Consider the following 20,815-nt stretch of genomic DNA (forward strand, 5'->3'; position numbering starts at 1 on the left):
CTGAGTTTTTCCAGTTTTTATTTCAGATTTCCAGCATCCACAGTATTTTACTTTTATTTGTTCAGCCAATCCTGCACGTTCTCCCCGTGTCTGCGTGGGTTTCCTCCGGGTGCTCCGGTTTCCTCCCACAGTCCAAAGACATGCAGGTTAGGTGGATTGGTCATGCTAAATTGCCATTAGTGTCCAAAAGGTTAGGAGGGGTTATTGGGTTCGGGGGATAGGGTGTAAGTGAGGGCTTAAGTGGGTTGGTGCAGACTCGATGGGCTGAATGGCCTCCTTCTGCACTGGATGTTCTATGTGTACAAGTTGTGTGCGGGATCTTTATATGGTGAGAAATAGAAATAAGGTTGAAGAGGTCCAAAAATACAATTCTACATGAATCAGTATGAGAAATAAACCAGTGTCCACATCCTTGATCAAAGATTTGCAATTTGTATGAAGGAAAGCTACTTCAAAGGGGAAAGAAAAATAGACTGACCACGTTCTATAAAATATGGAATAGGCAGAAACATGTACCTGCTGCGCTCTGGTGATAAAACCTGAGGTAGTCATCCACTACAAAAGACTATGGGCGAAATTCTCCGACCCCCACGACGGGTCGGAGAATAGCGGGAGGGCCTTCCCGACATTTTTGCCGCCCTCCCGCTATTCTCCTCCCCCCCTCCCGCCGAAGTCCCGACCCGAATCGCTGCCGCCGTTTTTTTACGGCCGGCAGCGATTCTCAGCTGTTAGATGGGCCGAAGTCCCAGCCCTTTACGCCGTTTTCACGAACGGCAAACACACCTGGTCTTGCCGTTCGTGAAAACGGCGTCACAAACTCGCTATTAATAACCATGGCATCGATTGGCACGGCAGTACCACGGCCGTGCCAAGGGTGCCATGGGCCCGCGATCGGTGGGCACCGATCGCGGGCAGTGGGCCCGATGCCCGCGCACTACTTGTCCTTCCGCCGCCCCGCAGTATCCATTCGCGGGGCGGCTGAGGGGCAACCCGGCCCGCGCATGCATGGGTTTCGCGCAAAAACGCGATGACGTCACCCGCGCATGCGCGGTTTGGAGTCTTCCAAACTGCGCATGCGCGGCTGACGTCATATGACGCGTCAGCCGGCGCTAACTCCGGCAAGCGGGCTTAACGATTTTCGTTAAGCCCGTCTTGCCGGAGCCTACGGCGTCGGGCTGCTAGCCCCGACCGGGGACCAGAATCGGTCCCCCGTCGGGAAGGGGCGCGCTGCCGTAAAACCCGCCCTGGTTTTACGGCAGCTTTACGATTTCTCCCGTTTTGGGAGAATCTCGCCCTATGTGTTTCCAAAACAGTGTGTCAACAATCTTCCTTCGTAAGAACAATCCCACAATTTAACAAGCTCAAAGGAAATAGTTACAGCCCTATCACGTGAAATCTTCAAGATGCATCTTTAGATTATTCCATCTGGAAGTTTTCATCATCACGAGTACCATCTCAGCAGCTCATGCCTGGTTTAACTGGCGCTACTCATATGAATGTTGGCTTGGCAGAATTAGTCTGTGTTGCAACTAAGGCAGAAGCAAATGTACTTTTTATTACACAGAGGATAGTGGGTGCCTGGAACTCACTGCCGGAGGAGGTCGGAGGAGGAGAACGATGGAAGCAGGGACGTTTAACGTTTAAGGGGCATCTTGACAAATGCATGAATTGGATAGGAATGGAGGGATATGGACCCGGAAGTGTAGAAGATTTTAGTTTAGATGGACAGCATGGTCGGCGCAGGCTTGGAGGCCGAAGGGCATGTTCCTGTGCTGTACTTTTCTTTGTTCTTTGCTCTTTCTTCTACTATTTCAAACAACTAACGTTTGAATATTGCATGTTATCTGCAAGCCTCCAGAGTCTGTCACAATCTCTCTTGCCTCTCTCTGTTTTAGTGATGCTACTAAAGTCAGTGATCCTCTGACTTTGTTCCACTTGCTCCGACAAACTCCAAGCATGTGAGACAACACACTTTCCCATGTCCTTCACCTCACTTGAATTTAACAAGGGCTCTTCTCATTGTCCCTTGCGAAAACACAGTCGTTCCCAGGAGCAGGAAATGATGGAAGAAGGATGTGGTTTCAAATCCCACTCCAGAGGCTTGATCATATAATCCAGGCTGGCACAATCAGCACAGTACCGAGGACATGCTGCACTTTAAGTGGTATCATCTTTTGGATGAAGCATTAAATTGAAGTTTCATTTGTGCACCGGGTAGATGCACAAGATATCAGGCCATTATTTCTATGAAGAGCCTGGGAGGTGGATGGAAGGGGTGGAGAGAGTGGGGGAAACTGGCTGAGAGGGGGTGGGGGATGGGTATTGAGTCAGCGGGGCTGAGACCTTCCAGGTGTCCTGGATGATATTTATCCCTTAAGTAGCATCACTAAAACAGATTATTTGGTAATTTTCACATAGTTGGTTCTGGGAGATTGCTGGGTGCAAATGGGCTGCTAAATTCCCACATTACAATCATGACAATAGTTCAAAAGTGCCTCAAAGGCGATCTTCAGACATTCTGAATTTGTAAAAGTACATTTGCCCATTTTTTCTCTTTCATTCTTTCTCTTCTGCAATCTATCGGATTTTAAGGGTGAAGCTTTGGGTAGTGGCTGCCTGGAACTCGCTGCCGGAGGAGGTGATGGAAGCAGGGACGATAGTGACATTTAAGGGGCATCTTGACAAATACATGAATAGGATGGAAATAGAGGGATACGGACCCAGGAAGTGTAGAAGATTGTAGTTTAGTCAAGCAGTATGGTCAGCACGGGCTTGGAGGGCCGAAGGGCCTGTTCCTGTGCTGTACTTTTCTTTGTTCTTTGTCACCTCTTCACGGTGTCTTAGTTTCTCTTTTCTACCTTGGACCTTGTTTAAGAACAGGGACAAAAAGTGAAGTTGAGCTATGTAAGTATTACCCAAAGTATGGTTTACAGGTCTGTCTGATTCAACAACTATTACCTCCCAGATCAACATGCTATTTTTGTTCCAGGATTTGGAGTCTTTATCACAGAACAACTGTCCACTGGTGTCATGTCAGGCTGCCTGAGAGGGTGAAGTGAGATGAGGGGCTGAAATGCAAGGTCAGAGTTGAGTATTGAGTGTTAATATCCAATCGCGGCATCTGCATTGCTGGATTGACACTCTCTGCACTATAAGCAGGTAAATGCAATACGCTGAGTACGTTTGGATATATTTGCTGAAAATGTTTTTTCTCATCAGCAAGGTCACCAGTAATAAATGGGAGAACATGCAGCCTAGCAAAGAGGAACACTTAGGGTGAAGAGATGCTTAAAACTGGTGAGTTGCATAATACTCCACGATTCTTTAATGTGGATTCAATCTCTACAGTAAACAATCCCAATTTCACAGCTCTCTTTGCTATTCTATTATTCCTCTGTCAAGGGACTGTGGAGCAGAGCTGAGACTCAAGTGCTCGGACTGCTTTACTCGAAGAACTTCTCCAGATTCTCTCCTCAGCTCATACCCGGTTGTTAAGTCAGCATTTTCCATTTCATGAAGCTATTCAGCAATATTAATAGCTCCAAGGACTATTCTCACTGAACTGGGAATATGATCACGTCTGCTTTTGAAGTAAAGCAGTCCCTGCAGGCATTGAGCAGACAGGAAAAGTCCAGTCATTCTGGGGACCCCTGGTTAAGAGGAAAAAGTTACAGGGTTAACCTTTAATTGCAGCATAAATGGAATGCTTTGAGCAGCAACTATCACAAAATGTATTGGAGCAGCAGGGAAACTGTATCTATATATACATATTTATTTATTTTTATATATGTGTACATTGATTATTATTTTAACACTCATTCTAGGGATTTGGACATTACCAGCAAGGCCAGTATATAGTGATCATCCCTTGATATCCTGTGAAGGGGAAATAGCACCTTCTTAACCACTGCAGTAGCAGTTTGATACAACTGAATGGTTTGCTCGGCTACTTCAGAGGGCAGTTATAAATCAACCATACTGATGTGGGGCTGGAGGTACACAAAGTAAGAGCAGCAGGTTTCCATCCCTAAAGGGTATTAGTGAACCAGTTGGCTTTTTTATGACAATGCAACAGCCTCCTCGTCACTTACCACATACCAGCCTTTTTCATTTCCAGAATTCTTTACAAACTGAATTGAACTTCTCAAACTGCCACGGTGATATTAAAATTCAGAGTTGTCTGAATGATTAGCCCAGGTTTTCTGGATTACAAATCTAGTAGCATAATCACTACATTATCCCTTTATAATTGGATGCTCCGTGCCACCATGCCATTCCAACATTACAATTAGGTACACTCACACATATGTCTTCAGTGGTTTAATGTTCTCTTAATCATTTGGGGAGATAACAGCAGGTTCAGCGTTTTAACCATTTTGTCCTATTGCAGTTCACAGTAACTCTAAATATGCCACATAATAGTAACCGTGATATAAACCTATACCCGGTTATATAGGCCCATCACCATAGACCTGGTGATGGGCATATAATGGGAAACACATTATGACATATTGATTTACTTCTAATTACAACAGAGTTGCCCATGTTTGGAGAAAGTTATCTACACACCCTCAATGTCTCTTCTGCTGGGATTGTTTACTGGGACGGTTTGTATTTATTCATTCATGGGACGTGGGCGACCCTGGGCGAGCATTTTTCATTCCCATCCAATAATTTTCATTATCTTCAAAAGGTGATAGTGAGCCACTTTCTTGAACTGCTGCCTATATGGTGTAGGTGCACCCACAGTGCTGTTGAGGAGTAAGTAAAATAGAAGCTATTGGATTCAAATTTGATCATCTACCATGGTGGGATTCGAGCCTGGAACCTTGGAGCACTGCTCTAGATCTGTAGATTGCCAGCTCAGTAGTGATCTATACCACTAAACCACAGAAGGAACCCAATAAAGATTTTTGTTGGGGTAATGTTTCTGCTCGGTTTCAAACCGGGGACCTTACATGTGCAAGGCAAACGTGATAACCACTACACTACAGAAACATCTGAATTGCCTCTCCTTTCTGCCTATGTTACAATGTCACTAAGGAGAAAATATAGCCCTCATGCTTTTCTGATGTAAACTGAATTTCACCCCAGGTAGATAGATCTGTTGAAGCTAAAATCTCGATAATCTCACTAAAAGCTGTAAGTGCCTCATTACGATTTGATAGTCATTGCTTTTAATGTCAATTTAACAGATCGATCCGGAATATGGCAGGAAATTATTTTATCTTTCAAGCTCCTATTTTGCTGGGGACATGTGGTGTTTGCATCATTTGCATACAGCCAAGACACAGAGCTTCTTTAGGACTGTTCTCAATAATGTCAGGAATACAGCACGGCGCATTTCTCGGATCTCTGCCACTTTTTTTGGTCTGATTACATCTTTTGTCCCTGTTCTGCTAAAAACACATTTCAAGATCCCACATTGTCTTTGAAAACCAGTGCTGTCACAATTTATACCACATTTCTTTTGTCAGTGTTAATCTTTCCATAACCTCCCTCCTTCTGACGATACAATGCTGAGTATCTGCTTTATCCTTCCTGATCGAATTTCCCAAACTAGTTTCCCTGCGGTGATGCTCTCAATAGTTAGCGACAGTCCAATCTATTCCTAATATATATTTTTTACACTATAACTACTTCCTTTTTAAACACAAAGAGACAATATTTTCAATGAAAGCAAACAGTTGGTCATGAATACCCTTGGTACATCATCAGAAATTATACCCTCCACATACCACCATTCAATTATCATTCACATAGTCAGCCGGGTTCTTCCTTTGTGACAATTCACGTTCATGGTTGGCTCAAGAATAAATAAGGTATGACAACACAAATGGAGGACCAACATGGAGCTCTTCAATCTCCCCCATGTATTGGGAATTCCTTTGGAGAAAAAATTTGCAACTCCTTCTGTTCAAAGGGAGAGATGGCATGGGTGACGATGTGTCATAACTTGGTCAAGCTTCCAAAGTGGCCCCCCATTTTGCAGCCACTAAATCTAAACTTATTCTTGCTTCCTTGGCTTCAACTCTAATCTGTAATATGCGTATGTTGAACTTTCCAAATACACCACTTCCTAAAGTCAAAGTATGGAAGAGATAATCTTTCCTTCTAAACACCCAAATTGCTACATATTTACTGCAAATTCAGCATAAGTTCAATAAAGAGCTATTTTACTCATTAATCTTATATTCTTCACGAAAATGCCTTTTGAAGGCATGCAAATCCAACAGAGCTAAAATGCACTTGGGCCGCCAGAGGAATGAAATAAAATCAATGAACACATAAACTGAGAAATTTGCTTTTGAAATTAAACTACTGTCAAGAGAAAATTTGTTCTTTTTGATAGTTGCTGATAGATGCCGGTGTCATCATTGTTACACTGAATGATATTGAGATCAGTCAATGTTCAACAGACAGCTATACCAGAGACCGAGCAATAGCGTTAACCCTTTGTAATCAACAGTGTTTCAGATGAACATCATCGGTATTTATTGTGCTTCATTTGTATTCTGCAAGTGCTCCCATTGTTAAGCGCACGACCACCTTACTTATACAGGGCCTATTGAAATGGGAAGGAAACTGAGCACAATAGATACGTTAGCTCGAAATCACGGGCAAAATTCTCCCCTACCCGGCGGGGCGGGGGGTCCCGGCGTAGCGGAGTGGCGCCAACCACTCAGGCGTCGGGCCACCCCAAAGGTGCGGAATTCTCTGCACCTTTAGGGGCTAGGCCCGCGCCGGAATGGCTCCCACTCCGCCGACTGGCACCAAAACTTTGGTGCTAAGACGATCGGCGTCGGGGCTGGCCGAAAGGGCTTCGCCGGTCGGCGTGAGTCCGCTCATGCGATGGAGCGTCAGCGGCCGCTGATGTCACCACTGGCGCATGCGTGGTGGAGGGGGTCTCTTCCACCTCCGCCATGGTGGAGGCTGTGGCGGCGGCGGAAGAAAAAGAGTGCCCCATGGCACAGGCCCGCCCGCCGATTGGTGGGCCCCGATCGGGCCAGGCCACCGTGGGGGCACCCCACGGGATCCGATCACCCCGCGCCCCCCCTCAGGACCCCGGGGGCCCACTTGCACCCCCAATCCCGCCAGCACAGAGGTGGTTTAAACCATGTCGGCAGGAGAGGCCTGACAGCGGCGGGACTTCGGCCCATCATGGGCCGGAGAATCGCCGCGGGGGGGCCCGCCAACTGGCGGGGCGTGATTCCCGCCCCCGCTGATTCCCGGGTGGCGGAGAATTCCGGCCATGGTAGGGGCGGGATTTACGCCGGCCCCGGGCGATTCCCCGGTCCTGCGGGGCGGGGGGGGGGGGGGGGGGGGGGGGGGGGGGGTCGAAGAATTCCGCTCCACATCTAAGATGTGTACAACTTTGCCAGAATTTTCACTGATTTGTTTTCCTATAAATTTAGAGTACCCAATTATATTTTTTTCCAATTAAGGGGCAATTTAGCGTGACCAATCCACCTAGCTAGCACATCTTTGGGTTGTGGGAGTGAAACCCACGGGGAGAATATGCAAACTCCACACGGACAGTGACCCAGGGCCGGGATTACAACCCGGGTCCTCATCGCCGTAGTCTCGGTGCTAACCACTGCGCCATCGTGCTGCCCGAGAACTTTGACTGATCATTCCATAGAGGTAAACGCAGGTTTTTAGGCTGTAGAGGGGGACAGTCGGCCTACGCCCTGAGCCTTCCTGCACCCAAATCCAAGATGATGAGCCTCTTGCAGATGCCAATGACAATGGCTGTCTGTCTTTGCCACTAATGGCACACAGCAGATGGAAGTAATTTGAGAATGTCTGCCCAATTGCATCAACAACTGCATTTATATGGTACCTATGACATAATAAAATACTCAGGCAGCGGATTCCTGAGTATTGGCTTCGGAAATACCAACAGCCTTAACTACCTTCGGATCCAGAGCATGGGAATAATCACCTACAATCATAATGAGAACCACCAATATGTACTGGCTGGGCACAACTTTGCACAAAATAGATTAGGCTCATTTAATTCACACCTAGTGCAGTGAAAATCTGGAACTCCCTCGCCCAGAAGGCTCTGGATGTTAAATCAGTCAAATTTTCAAGTCGAAAAACAGTAGAAATCTAGTTTTTGTCACAGGACAGGACAAGGTACAGATCAGCCATAATCTAAGTGAATGGCGGAACAGGCGCGAGGTGATGAAATGCCTTTGTGTCTCTTTACACCTAGCTCATACGGCCACGAATTTAATTGATTTTTCTGACCAGCTTTCTTCTCATAGTCTGTCCTGAAAGGATTTTAGGAAAACCTCTCATGGTATATCGATGATCAAGAACGTTTGTATGTCAGAATTTTATATCCCTTTCACAAAGAAAAGCTGTAAATTGGATATTCCATCACTGCAATCATGCTAGCTTCTAATGAAGGTGCTTAAAACTGCTATTTAAAAATGACATGAAATGCAGAGAAACTACAGACAAGGCTTATATTTTTGTCACTGTGACATGCAGCAAGAATTTGGCGAACAGCGTGCAGATAGATAAACAAGTGGAAATGATATAATAATGGAGACTCTGGGAAAACGACTTGTCAAAATATGCCTCGCATTTCTTCTGCTATTAATCCATAAAATGGCTGTTGCTATGGTTGTGACTGAACAAAGGAAAGAAACTCATAGAATCTGGCAGGCAGAACAGGGCTCACTTTTGGACGATGCCAGCTGCAACTCCTCTCAGCAGCATTTGTATGAACCATTCTCACTTCAATCCACTCGTGGAGAAGCCCAATAAGGCAGAAAAATTCTACTTCAGTGGGCAAGTGGTGAGCCAACACAGGAGACAACAGTTTGTATTTATTTAGCGCCGTTAAGGTTGTAAAACATCCCAAGGTTCTTCACACTAGCAATCATAAAGCAAGGTTTGACATGGTGCAATATAAAGGAATAATAGGACAGGTGGGAGGAGCTGGTTTAGCTCACTGGGCTAAATTGCTGGCTTTTAAAGCAGACCAAACAGGCCAGCAGCACGGTTTGATTCCCGTACCAGCCTCCCCGGACAGGTGCCGGAATGTGGCGACTAGGGGCTTTTCACAGTAACTTGAAGCCTACTCGTGACAATAAGCGATTTTCATTTTTCAAAGGATTTGTCAAAGAGTTGATATTAAGGAGTAACTTAGGGGAGGAGAGTGGAATAGAAAAGTATAGAGGTTTAGGAAGGGAATTCCAGAGGTTAGCGCCCAAGAACAGCCCTGAAAACCGCAGTGGGGACAATCAGGGCTGTGCAATAGGCCAGATTTAGAGATTGCAGAGGTGTGTAGGGCTGGAGGTGGTTACTGAAATAGGGAGAGGTGAGGCTGTGGAGAAGTTTGCAAGCAAAAACAAGGGCCGGCATTCTACGTCTCTTCACGCAGGCAAGGGTCTCCAGTCCTGCTGCAGGGAATGGAGTTTTGGTTAAGCGCCAAATTCTCCATTCTCGCAGGCAGCGAACTCGGATTGGAGAATCCCAGCTGAGAGTTGTAAAATTGAGGCAATGCTGTAGAGCGATCCAATGTAAGCAGTACTGAATAGTGTGAGGGAGGATATGGGCAGCAGAGCTTCAGATGAACTTAAGTTCACAGGTGATTGAACAGTGGGCAGGAGTGTAATGAAATACCCAAGTCCACGGATGAGGGTTTTAGCAGCAGATGAGCTGAGGCAGGAGTGGAAACAAGTGATGTTATGGAGGTGGAAGCAGGCCGTCTTGATGGTGGAAATGTTTTAGGGTTGGAAGCTCAGTTCAGGATCAGAAAGTCAAGGTTGCAGGTACATTGCTATCCCTGCTGATCTTCCAATTCTGTGCCCAAGAAATCACATCACTTGGTAGTTGAGATCAACTTACACCAATCACAATACCAGCAGTGCAATAGTAGGCTTACATTACCTGTTAAGCTCTGTAGCAAATGAATGGATCCAGGCACAACTCTACTCAATTGAAGGATGATCAATTATGAATGGTCCCAATATCTTTCAAGGATCTAACTTGTGCATTCTGACATCAGTTAAATTGACCATGTAATGGATGAAGCTGTGGAGGAGGTGATACAGTGACCAAACCACAGAATCATGGAATCCCTATAGTGCAGATGGAGCCCACTCGACCCATCAAGTCTGCACAGACCCTCTGAAAGAATGCTATACCCCCTGCCCTATCCCTGTAGCCCCACTTAACCTACACATCTTTAGGCATTGAGGGACAATTGTAGCATGATCAATCTACTTAACCTGCATATCTTTTGGACTGTGGGATGAAACTGGAGCACCCAGAGGAAACCTACGCCTCCTGGGGAGAAGGTATAAACTTCTCTCAGTCAACCAAAGCCAGAATTGAACGCTGGCCCCTGGTGCTGTTCTCACTTAACTCATATGTTGTCCTGATGTGTCATACCTTCCTTCACTGCCAATATCCTGGAATTCCCTACCTAACGCCATCATTGGCATAATTCACCACATGGACTGCAGCTATTAAACTAGAAATTGGGTCATCATCTTCTCAGAGTACGTGATGGGCACCAAATGTGACCTTGGCAGCAGCAACTATTTTTAGGAAGGCCAATAGAGTGCTTCTCAAATGTCTTTTCATTCACGTTGCAAAGAGTTTGGTTCCTGAAGCACAAAGTGGACTCATACCAAAGAGAAACACAATCGATCTGAATAACGGCACAAGTCAGATGCAGTAAGAAATATGGCGAGTAGCAGAAGCTCAAACTCAAATATTATTGGACTGGCAAATGCATTTTATATAGTCAGCAGATCCTACTGCCTCCATCGCATCGCTGCCCCCTCCCATTTCCAATCCTGCTGCTATTAGGACACAGAGTATGTGCCCACCTGTACTGGATTAGAGATTTCTGCTTAAACCCATTTTAAAACTTTGTGTTTGCTTCACTTTGATCATTTGAGTTGGATGGTCCACTATTTCTTGAGGTTATTACTTTTATGGTACATGAATTCAAGTGACATGGGGCACGGAGCAAGGCAACTTGCTTTGTGTGGACATTAATAGCAGAAGAGATATGTTATAAGAAATGAAATCGATCGTGATGTATAGTGGTATGGTACTTAAACTGTCAGTGAGTAAATAACAGTTTAAAGCTCCTGTCAGTTAAATCTCTACAAAGTGGTAATTTGCAGATCACTAAAGTTGAGTGAATACATTGGAAAATGTATTTCCAGAAAGTGCATTTAAATGCGTTGAATTCTACTGTGGCGCTTTCCATCCAGGTATGAAATGGCTAAAATTCATACATAATTTTCACAGGGAAATTAATACACAAACAATATCTATGGAACAACACCAATGAAACAATACAGACCTATATTTGAAAAGATCTTCAAAAGTTATCTGAGTAGGTTTTGAATTGGTCCTGATATACCAATGTAAACATTAGCCGTATGTTTAGTAAGATCTGAAAACGGGTGTGATTAACACATGCCCATTGCTTCCTGTGCAAGCAGCACCCAAACTTTGCCAGTGCAAAGTGCACTGCTGAGTTGGCGCACATCTGAATGGGTGTGTGGGGGTGATGGGGATGGGCAGTGGTGGGAGCGGGGGGGGGGGGGGGGGGGGGAATGTGAGAGGCCAGCACCACTTAAAGTCAGTTTTCACCTCTTAAAGTGAAGGTGGATCACGTGTAAAAGAGAGCGTGTGCAAAAAGAGAATAAAATTATGGCACAACATGCCGACGACAGCCACCAACATTTTCTGACTACCCTGGAGGCTTTGGCTGAGGATATGCGGAGGGAGATGGGATGCTGAAATATAGCAGGTGACGCCAAAACGTGTGTAGTGGCCGCTGGGTGCAGAGGTCAGTTCGATGAAGACCTATCTCTTGTTTAAATAAAACAACAAAAAAATACAACAAACAGCCCTCACCCACCATACACTCCCAATGCTCATCCATGCCAACCCATTCACCTATTGCCCCCATACACCTATGCCAAATTATTTCCTCTCTACCCATCTCCATTTGCTCCCATATCCCCATGTCAATTTAATGTCTACCCATGTTAACCCATACCACATCACTCACAATTCTTTGCCTTTACCCCACAAGCTACCTAATATCTTTGGCCAGTCCCTTGACATCTTTCACATTGACTGGACTGCATTGACACTTCTTGGAAAGGTTTGGCACTTCTGGACAGATTTGACACTTCTGGACAGATTTGACACTTCTGATCAGATTTGACACTTCTGGGTAGATTTGATACTTCCCTGATACCTTTGGCACTTCTGGACAGATTTGACCCTTCCGGACAGATTTGACACTTCTGGAGAGGTTTGACACTCCTGGACAGATGTGACACTTCTGGACAGAAAAGAACACTTCTGGACAGATTTGACACTCCCCTGACAGCTTTGATATCTCCTTAACAATTCCTCGTCAGTCAGGAACAAAGAAAATAGGAGCAGGCGTAGGTCATTTGGCCCTTCAGACCTGGTCTACCATTCAATGCTTTCATAGTTTATCATCTATCTCAACACCACATTCCAAGGCTCGTCCTATACCTCTTGATATTTTTTGAGTCTAGTAATCTATCTAATTCCTTTTTGAATACATTCAGTGTCTTGGCCTCCACAGCTTTCCATGGTAGAGAATTCCAGAGGTGCACAACCCGCTGAATAAAGAGGTTTCTCCTCATCCTAGTCCTAAATGGCCTACCCCATATCCTGAGACTGTGACCCCTTGTTCTAGACCCCCAATGAGAGGAAACAACATCCCTGCATCTAGTCTGCCCAGCTCTGTCAGAACTTCATACATTTCAATTAAATCCCCTCACATTCTTATCAATTCCAGTGAATACAAGGCCAGTCGACTTTACCTCTCCTCATATGACAATCCTACAATCCCAGGAATCAATCAGGTGAACGTTCGCTGCACTCCCTCTGTCACAAGTATATCTTTTTTAGTTCAGGAGACCAAACTGCACACACTACCACAGGTGTGGTCTCACCAAAGCAATGTTCAGCTGCAGTAAGACATTCTTGCCACTATACTCAAGTCCTCTTGTCATGATTTGTCTTCCTAACTGTTTGCTGCACCTAAATGCTTGCTTACAGTAACTGGTGTGCTAGGAGCCTCAGGTACCTTTGTACATCAACATTTTCCAATCTATCACCATTAAAATAACACTCTGGCATTCTGTCTCTCCTTCCGAAATGAATAACTCCATTTGAGTTCCTCGGTTCCCCGAGGACCAACCATCTTCTGCTGCTTCATCAATGACCTCCCTTCCTTCATAAGGTAAGAAATGGGGATGTTTGAAGGTGATTGCACAATGTCCAGCACCATTTGCGACTCATCAGATAATGAAGCAGTCCATGTCCAACTGCAGCAAAACCTGGACAATATCCAGACTTGGGCTGACAAGTGGTACGTAGCATTCGCGCCACACAAGTGACAGGCAATGACCATCTCCTACAAAAGAGGATCTAACCACCACCCATTGACATTCAATGGTATGACCATCACTGAATCCCCCACTCCCCCACAATCAACATCCTGGGGGTTACCATGGATCAGAAACTGAACTAGACTAGCCATATTAATACTGTGGCTACCTGGGCAAGTCAAAGGCGAGGAATCCTATGGTGAGTAACCCATCTCCTGATAAGGGGGGGGGGAGGGAGGAATCGGGGGAGGGGGACACAGGGACAGAGAGGCTAGAAAGAGAACAGCAATTAGGCTAGAAAGTGCCGCAACCAAGGGCTCGGAAGACCGTATGGGGAGAGTCCTGACCGTATGGGGAGAGCAGTAACAGTGGCCATCCTGGATGGCCCCCTAACAAAGGGAAACCACGGAGTGCAGGGGTGCGTACGAAAGGTAAGTATGGTTAATCCCACAAGAACGGGGAGACAGAAGTCCCCCACCAGGATAGTCACCTGGAATGAGTCCTCACCCACCTAAGAAACATGAAAGCCGACATAGTCTTCCTCCAAGAGACACACCTGAGAGAGCAGGACCGACTGTGGGGAAGAAAGGGCTAGGTGGGGCAGACCTACTATTCGTGCTGCGGGACGAGAGCCAGGGTAGTGGCAATACTGATCAGCAAGAGGACAACGTTTAGGGCGACAAAGATGGTTACTTACCCGGGGGACGGTACGTCATGGTCAGCACCGGATGGGGCACCGGTAGTACTAGTTAACATGTGCGTGATGCATGATCAATTGCACAAAGACTTGAGTTGGATACAACTGAGGCTTTATTGTTCTAAGATGTGTGGCCTCCCACAGCAGCTGGCGAAATGGCTGCAGCATGGAGGACACACATATTTATACTTAGGGACTACCAACATACCTGTAGTACAGGTCCTACCATACATCCTCTAATAGAGGTGCAACAGTGGTTGACCACATTCACCCCCTGATAAAATTGAGTCCGGGGGGTGGTGGAGAACTATATACAACAAATCGTTTTTACATTTACAATATTCGATAGAGAGAAGAAAGAAGTGTCTTTTGAAGTCCAGTGGACTCGTTAGAGGTTTAACCGGTCCGGGGCCTTGATGTGCCAATGGGAGCGACGTAGTGGTGGTGGTGATGCTGATGCTGGTCTGATGTCCGGTGACTCCGGGAGCGTGCCGAAATCCTCTTCATCCTCGGACGTGGGTAGGGGGAGAACAAATGGTCCTGGGAGGTTGCTGCTGGGAGCGCCGGGGGAGGGGAGGGTGGCACCAGGCCGGGGGTGTGTGTGGGTGGGGAACCTGCTGGTGCCAGGTCCCTGAGGGAGACAGTATCCTGGCGGCCATCGGGGTATGCCACGTTGGCAAACTGGGGGTTTGCATGGAGCCATTGCACCCTCTCCACCAACGGGTCCGCGTTGTGGAGTCGGACGTGCCTGCGGAGTAGGACGGGTCCTGGAGCTGCGAGCCAAATCGGGAGCGACACCCCGGATGTGGACTCCCTGGGGAAGGCAAAATGACATTCATGGGGTGCATTGTTAGTGGCAGTGCACAGTAGTGACCGAATGGAGTGTAGTGCATCAGGGAGTTGAGAGCGAGTGGCGAGTACGTGCCTGGCGAAGAGCGTATTCGTCTTCTGAGCTTAATTCTCTTTGAGAAGCATTATGGCTTCAGCGTAGTTTGGCGCATCCTGGATTAGCGGAAAGACGCTGGAGCTCAACCTTGAGTACAGGATCTGTATCTTCTGAGCCTCCGAGACCCGCAGGGCTGGGCGCCGAGTTGATGTACGCCTCGAAACAAGCTAGCCAATGTTGAAAGTCCTTTTTGGCGTCGCTTGAATGCGGATCCAGCTGTAGGCGATCTGGCTTGATACGGAGGTCCATCTTTTGAAAATCTTAGAGCAATAAATTGATGCACGATCAATTGCACAAAGACTTGAGTTGGATACAACTGAGGCTTTATTGCTCTAAGATATTTGGCCTCCCACAGCAGCTGGTAAAATGGCTGCAGCATGGAGGACACATATATTTATACTCAGGGACTACCAACGTACCTGTAGTACAGGTCCTACCATACATCCTCTAATAGAGGGGCAACAGTGGTTTACCACAGTGCGTGCCCAACTGGGACAACCTGAACTTCATCAAAAAGACCAAGGCAGAAATCACCGACATAGCGACACACTGACTAATCATGGGGGGGGGGGGGGGGACTTCAACTGTGTACAGGATCCAATGACTGACAGATCAAACCCCAAAACAGGGAAAATCTCAAACATGGGAAAGGAACTCAGTCGCTGTATGGAACAAATGGGAGCGGTGGACCCCTGGAGGTTCACCCAACCAGGGGAGAAGGAGTTTTCCTTCTTCTCCCCAGTGCACAACGTATACACCAGAATTGACTTATTTGCGGTGGGGAAAACAATGCTTCTGGGGCTGGACAAAGCGGAATACTCTGCAATTGTAATATCCAACCATGCTCCACATTACATGGACGCGAAGCTGGAAATGGGCAGGGCCCAACGCTCCACATGGAGGTTGGACACTGCCCTACTAGCAGACAAGGCCTTCAACAAAAAAATATTGCAGGCCATAGCACAGTACACGGAGAACAACCAGAACGTGGAGGTCTCACCCTCCACGTTCTCGAAAGTGCTAAAGGCTGTAATAAGAGGGGAAATTACCACATTCAAAGCGCAAAGAAATAGGGAGGAAAGGGCTGCTAGGCAGCAGCTGGTCAACTCCATACGGGAGGTAGATCGTAAATACTCTGAGGCCCTGACTGTAGAGCTCCTGGCAGGGAGGAAAGAGCTACAATGGAACTTTGATCTGCTCTCCACTAGGAAAGCATTGCACCCTCCGCCAGGCACAGGGGCCCCTATACGAACACGGAGACAAAGCCAGCCGCCTGTTGGCACACCAGCTGAGAAGGCAGGCAGCCACCAGAGAAATTGCACAAATCAGGGATACTAGAGGCACGTTAGAAACAGAACCAGAAAAGATCAACAAAACCTTCAAGGCCTTCTATCAAGGGCTGTACACCTCAGAGGCCCCAACAGGGGAGTCCGGGATGAAACAATTCCTTGATGGACTGGACATGCCAGTCGTGGGGGAGGGCAGAAAATGGGGCCTGAAAGCACCACTAGCACAGGAAGCAGTTTACCTAGCCCACTCCCTTGCCCTATTCCCGTAACCCTATTACCCTATCTAGCCTGCACACCTTCGGAGTGTGGGAGGAAACCGGAGCACCCGGAGGACACCCACGCAAACACGGGAAGAAAGTGCAAACTTCACACAGTCACCGAAGGCTGGAATTGAGCCCAGGTGCCTGGCGCTGTGAGGCAGCCGTGCGAACCACTCCGCCACCATGCCAATCACGCTGAAGGATCTCTGCAACCTCCTCACAGCTTAACCTCCTACCTAACTTTGTATCATCTGCAAATTTGGATATATGAAATTTTGTTCCCTTATCTAAATCATGAATATATATTGTGAATAGCTGGAGTCCTGGCACCAATCCCTGTGGTACCCCGCTAATCATTGCCTGCCAACTGGAAAAAGACATGTTAGTTCCAACTCTTTGTTTCCTGTCTGCCAACCAGTTTTCTATCCATCTCAATACGCTACCCTAGTCCCATGCTCTTTGATTTCACACACTAATCTCTTATCTGAAACTTTGTCAAAAGTCTTCTGAAAGTCCAAATAAATCACATCCACTGGCTCCCCCTCATCAACTCTATGAGTTACATCCTCGGAGAATTCCAGTATATTTGTCTTGCATGATTTCCCCTTCATAAATCCATGCTGACTCTGTCCGATCCTGCCACTGTTTTCTAAGTGCTCTGCTAAAAAATCTTTGATAATGGATTTTAACATTTTTCCCACTACCAACATCAGGCTGAAGATCTATAATTCCTTATTATCTTTCTACCTTACTTTTTAAATAGTAGGGTTACATTAGTATCATGGGAGTGTCCCTTTCAGAAGTGTTTTTGGTCTTATCACATAGCTTCAGTGATGTAATTGTGTGGGTGGAGCTGGGCTGTGTCTCTGTGAGCTGGTTTTGGTTTTGCTTTTACATTTGGCTGCTGTGGACTCAGACAGAGAACAGAAGTTTTTTTTGGCCTGTCTCTCTATCTTCATTTTAAAAGCTGTTCCAGACTGCTTGGTAACTTAAAAAAGATAATTGCTTTCTGGAAGGAATTCAAACCTACTGTTGGAAAGGGGAACAGAGTATCACTAACAAGTCCCGCGTGTATTCCTCAATTTCCCCAACATCATTTCTCCGAAATTGATTGGAGTTCTTTGAAGAAGTAACATGCACTGTGGAGAATGGGGAACTGTACTTGATAAGGTGCCACAATAAAGGTTATTGAGGAAAATAAAAGCTACAGGGATCACTGCCTCAACTGTTTGCAATTTATTTAAATAACTTGGATAAAGGGGCCAATGGTATAGTTGTTCAATTTGCTGATAACACAAAGTTCGATAGGTGAGTAAGTTGTGAAGAGAACATAATGAGGCTACAAAGGGATATAGATTGGTTAAGTGAGTGGGCAAAGATCTAGCAATTGGAGATGTGTGGCAGATTGATTAAAAAAATATTATTTAAATGGTGAGAGATTGCAGGGCTCTGAAGCGCAGAGGTTTTGTTTCATATTCATTGAAGGGATGTGGGCTTCACTGGCTAAGCTTGTTTTTAACTGTCCATCCCGTTTAGCCTGGAGAAGATGGTGTGAGCTCCCTTCTTGAACCGCTGCAGTCCAGGTGGTGTAGGTGCACCCACAGTGCTGTGAGAGAACAAGTTCCAGGTTTTGACCCTGCAACAGTGAAGGGACGGCGTTATATTTCTAAGTCAGAATAGTGCGTAGTTTGGAGGTGGCGGTGTCCCCATGTATCAGCTGTCCTTGTCCTTCAAGGTGGGTTTGGATGGTGCTGCCAAAGGAGCTTTGGTGAGTTCCTGCAGTGTATCTTGCAGATGGTACTCACTGCTGCTACTGTTCATCGACGGTGGAGGGAGTGAATGTTTAAGGTGGTGGATATGGGGCCAATCAAGTAGACTGCTTTATCCTGGCTGGTTACGAGCTTCTTGAGTGTTGATGGAGCTGCACTCATCCAGGCAAGGGGAGAGTATTCAGGTCTTAGTGCATGAATCACAAAAGACTAATTGGAAGTAGAACAAGTAATTAGGAAAGCTAATAGAATGTTATTGTTCATTGTCAGGGGAATTGAACACAAACATATTTCACCCAGATGGTGGTGGGTGTCTGGAACTCACTGCCCGAAAGGTTGCTGGAGGCGGGAACCCTCATAACATTTACGAAGTATTTAGCACTTGAAATGCCTTAGCATACAAGGCTAGGGACCAAGTGCTGGAAAATGGGATGAGGAAAGAGAGGTGCTTAATAGTTAGCACAGGCACGTTGAGCCTAACGGTCTCGCTCTGTGCTGTAAAACCCTATGTCCATGGGTGCAATCTTCCCAAAATTCCAGAGTGTTGGATCAGGCAAGAAAGGCAGTGTGAAATTTTCCGGCTTCAAAGATGCCCTTTCTCACCTGATTTAGCAATAATCTGTGCAATTTCAGAGTGTTGGCAAGAATCACTCAGCCAGCAGGTGGGGCGGGGGCTAAACACTCGGAAACGCTCGGATTCTGTGATTGGGGCACCTTTTTAAAAGGGTGCCCCGATCTCAAAGTCAAATTAAAGGATACCCTCCTCCCGACGATGGACACCGGGACTCCCTCCACCACCACTCCCTCCCAACACAGGCATTAGGACGGCTCCTCATCACTAATACCCCAACCCCTCCTTATCACAAGCTCTGGCCCCTTTCCCTTTCGCTGGCGCCATACCCTCCCCCCCCCAATCACAAGCATGAGTATCCTCCCACCTCCACACACAAGGATAACTCTCCTCAAAGGGCCTGCCCTTGGCACTGCCAGGGCTGATGACCATGTCCCAGACTACCCCAATGCTAGACTTTCCTGTGCACCCCTGGTGTGGTCACCATGGCTGGTTTTCATTTTTGAAAACTGGTAGTAATTTGTGCCGGTGTGATGACATGCTGGGTAGGTGGAAGCAGATGGTGAGGGCAGAAGTAGCAGCGTTAAGCTCGCTAATCATATTTAAATTTATTATGAATTAAATTTATTACCAAATCAGGTCCACACCTTACATGGGTGTGAACCTAATCGCGGCATCAGCGGGGAAGCCGAAGATCGCGCTCAGGATTATTGCCAGTGCAAATCCCAATTTTGTTCTCTCTCAAAATCTAGCAGCCATTACAGGAATTGTGTCTGCGGCTAAATCATGGCCTATGACTTTATGAAAAGAAAGGATGTTGTGCCTCAGTTCTACAGGGCACCGGTGCGGTCACATCTGGATTACTGTGTAAATGCATTGAAAGCAGCTAAGAGAAGATTTATTAAACTAATCCCTTGAATTGGTGGGTTGTCTTATGAGGAAAGGTTGGGCAGGCTACATTTGTATCCGCTGGGGTTTAGAAGAGTTAGAGGTGACTTGATTGAAACATGTCAGGTGGGATTGATCCCCGGCCTGTTTTGTTATGGCAAAGGCGGCCCGCCATTGGCTGGCAGCAGGATCTTCTGGTACCGCTGTTGTCAACCGGATAGCCCATTGTGTGTACCCTCAGCTGCCAGCGAACTCTCAGCAGGGGGTCACAGCCGATGGGACTGGAAGATCCTGTCGGCAGGAAATGGCCAGAAAATCTCACCCATGAGATCCTGAAGGGTCGTGACAGGGTGGATGTGGAAAGAGGATGTTTCCCTTTTTGAAAGAACCGAGAACAAGGGTCACTGTTTAAAAATAAGGGGCTAATTGCCGGCTGAAACGGAGAATTCCCAGGCATATTACGACGCCAAAATTGCTGCCGAACCCTCACTGTTTCCAGGACTGGTGAGGGGCTAGCAGCAGCGCCGGATAAACCGGAGAAACAGCCAGTCCTTATCTGTGCATGCGGAAGGCAACAACCTGCAGCGGTCGCGCCGTATAACATGGTGCTGGCCGTGCATCGACCCCACCTGCCAGATGGTGATCTCCTGGCCAACCCCCCCCCCCCCCCCACCAGTCCCCCCAGCTCTCGCGGAAGCTCCCCAGTGTAGCCATCTAAGATGGACACCAGTAACACAAAATGGAAGACTGCAAAGAGTGCAGAGAAAAACGGACATAGTAAAGAGCAAACAGCTTGCAGAAGCTTTCAGCATTGAGACACTTGCAAAAACCGGTTTCCCGACAGCTGCAGAGTTCAGGCAGCGCTGTAAATGGGAAAACAGTTTACATAGTAATGAGGTGATACCGGGACAATCCCGGGCACAATAGATACACTCAAGTATCAATCAATACTTTCAAAAGCGAAGCAGACACGA

The 20,815-nt window shown here is 46.7% G+C and overlaps 1 protein-coding gene and 1 pseudogene across 1 annotated transcript in view; both read right to left on the bottom strand.

Moving 5' to 3' along the window:
* Positions 1 to 20,815, bottom strand: part of LOC119958521 (receptor tyrosine-protein kinase erbB-4-like) — a 1,233,387-nt gene that overhangs the window by 255,980 nt on the left and 956,592 nt on the right. The window lies entirely within an intron of this gene.
* On the bottom strand, positions 5,745 to 5,985 carry LOC119958537 (annotated as a pseudogene).

This window comes from Scyliorhinus canicula, chromosome 2 (genome assembly GCF_902713615.1).
Source record: "Scyliorhinus canicula chromosome 2, sScyCan1.1, whole genome shotgun sequence".
In the NCBI taxonomy this organism is placed as follows: domain Eukaryota; kingdom Metazoa; phylum Chordata; class Chondrichthyes; order Carcharhiniformes; family Scyliorhinidae; genus Scyliorhinus; species Scyliorhinus canicula.